The 2,302-nt window shown below is 37.4% G+C and overlaps 1 pseudogene; it reads right to left on the reverse strand.

Annotated features, from left to right (window-relative positions):
- Nucleotides 1-1,197: 1,197 nt before the first annotated feature.
- LOC120183425 lies at nucleotides 1,198-1,873 on the reverse strand (annotated as a pseudogene).
- Between the last annotated feature and the right edge of the window lie 429 nt (nucleotides 1,874-2,302).

A 2,302-nucleotide genomic window follows, 5' to 3' on the forward strand; every position in this document is an offset into this window, starting at 1 on the left:
TTAAAAATAAAAAAATATCCTACTTATAAAAATCAGAAAATAAATATTGTTTATTTAAATTATTTTCTTAGGAAAAATTATTTTTTAATATTTAATTATTTTTCAAACATTAAGAAATGACAATCTTAAAGTAACTAGATTCATTTTTTGATGTTTTAAATAAATAAATATTTTATTTATGATCTATAAAAATTATTTAATATTTTTTTTCTTCCTTAGAATCATCTAATTAAATACGAAATAATAGGATCATAAATTAAATTTATATTCGAATTCTTAAAGACAATTTATAATCGGCAGGACCAATTTTGGGCGTTGTGGGGTGCTAATCTTTCCCCAAATATAATCGACCACGAATCTCTTTTTTTTATTATTAAAAAGAACGGATTTTTTGTTAAATGCAGACCAATTTATATTTTAACTGATGCTTTCTTAAAAACTCTTTTAAAAGATGATTTTTAGGTATTCGACCTACCTGACCCAAAAGGCTGCGATGGCGACTCCCAAAACATTTCAATAAAATCCATTTATCCACATTATTTTTCCCGCCAAGTAAAATTTCGTGCCCGGACGAAAACCGGTTACGACACATACATATTCATCCCATAAGATAATCTTGATTACAAGGCAGCCGTGATGATGAATGTGCACATTTGCTATACAAGCATGACATATATATATATATAATGTAAAGAATCCTGATTTCAGTATTCATGAACAACACAAAATCTAGGAGAAAAGTCAAGAATGGAAGTTTTCGTGAGCCAAACCTCGAACTGAAGGGGTCAGAAGCTCAGAGCAACAACTGCTGTTTGATTATAGGAGAGGCTAAGTTCATATCTGACGATACAGCTATGATTAAAAGATGTTCCGCCTTCCGGCCCGGGTGGAAGATATGCTATTGCTCCTCGCAGACATAGACCGCAATCGGTTCCTGATAAGTCCGGCGTACACTGTATAAGGGTGTAAAGTGTTTGAGAACTTGAAATATTCTTCTCTTTAGTCGCAAATTTTTTGGCCCCCGCGGCTTCAGTTTCCACCAGGATAGCAGTATCATTAATTATACTCAGAATATACGGGTCGCAAATTTTTTGAACTTCATTAATAATATTAAACTAAATACTGAAATAAGGATTTATACTTAAAAAAATATCATCAAACAACTCCGAATCTAACCAAAACAAAATGGAACAGGAATCAAGTGAAATAGACAGGGCATTTCTTGTTCTTCCAAGCTGGTAACATCGACCTATCGGAACCCACTGAAACATCACAATCTGCTTGCATTTTATGGTGCTTACTCTTCCATGCCGAATCCCTAAATCTTATTCCCGATGTTATTTCTAAACGAAAAAACCACAGTCCCATGTTGCCTATCATTCATAAACTCCTTCCACTCATCGGTGTTTACAGTAAGCGTTGCTGCACCAATTGTACCTTGCACGATCGTAGTTGTCCTGGGGTTTAGGGAAAATGGGGGGTACAATGCAGTCGACCCGATTCACTGATCTTTATAAAAGACCGACACCACCATGTAGTCGTAATAGATACCCATGTGCTGGTTCGGGTTCCTGGCTGTGACATTGAACGTTATTAGAGAATTGTCCAGCACTGATTGTTGAGCCAACGTGGGGACGGTGAAATCTATCGTATGGAACCTTGGACGATGAGGGTGTAAACTAAGCCATAAAATGAAGAAGAAAACGCCAACGAATAGAAAAATGAACAAGAATATGGCACATAGCACTTTGGTGGCTTTAGCGGTGAAGCTTTCGTGAACTCGATGCGCGTAGTAGCGGGCGGAGTGGTGGTGTTTGATGGGCTTGGGTTGAGGCCGGGAGTCTCGAACCGGCAACCTGACGGAATCGGACATATTTTTCGATGAATCGAGAAGGGTTTTCGAGGGAGTTTGGTGAGGAAAAGAAGTATTTGAAGCACAGGGAAAGAATTAAGGCACGTTAAAGAATTGGGAGTCTTTTTTTGCGTGGCGATGGAGAAAGAAAGGAATAAGGTCATATTGTATGGTACAAACTCAGAATAATCTTAGAAGTATGTGTAAGGGTTTCTTGCAACCTATGACCTACAGGAACAGCAAAGTATGTGTACATTTAGGAGAAAGAATATGATTTTCAGATTCGGCTGCACGAGTTGTGTCCTAACCCTTATTTCTATGTCGCCGTTCCATTTGGTCGGAGAGTTGAGGTTGACGAAAACCAGGTTGAACCGCTCCAAGAGACACTAAAGTTGAAGATGACAGCATTAAAAGCACCATCGTCATCATCTTCAACTCTTCCTCCTTTCT

Source organism: Hibiscus syriacus, unplaced genomic scaffold (genome assembly GCF_006381635.1).
Source record: "Hibiscus syriacus cultivar Baekdansim isolate YM2019G1 unplaced genomic scaffold, ASM638163v2 tig00112762_pilon, whole genome shotgun sequence".
Classification (NCBI taxonomy): Eukaryota; Viridiplantae; Streptophyta; class Magnoliopsida; order Malvales; family Malvaceae; genus Hibiscus; species Hibiscus syriacus.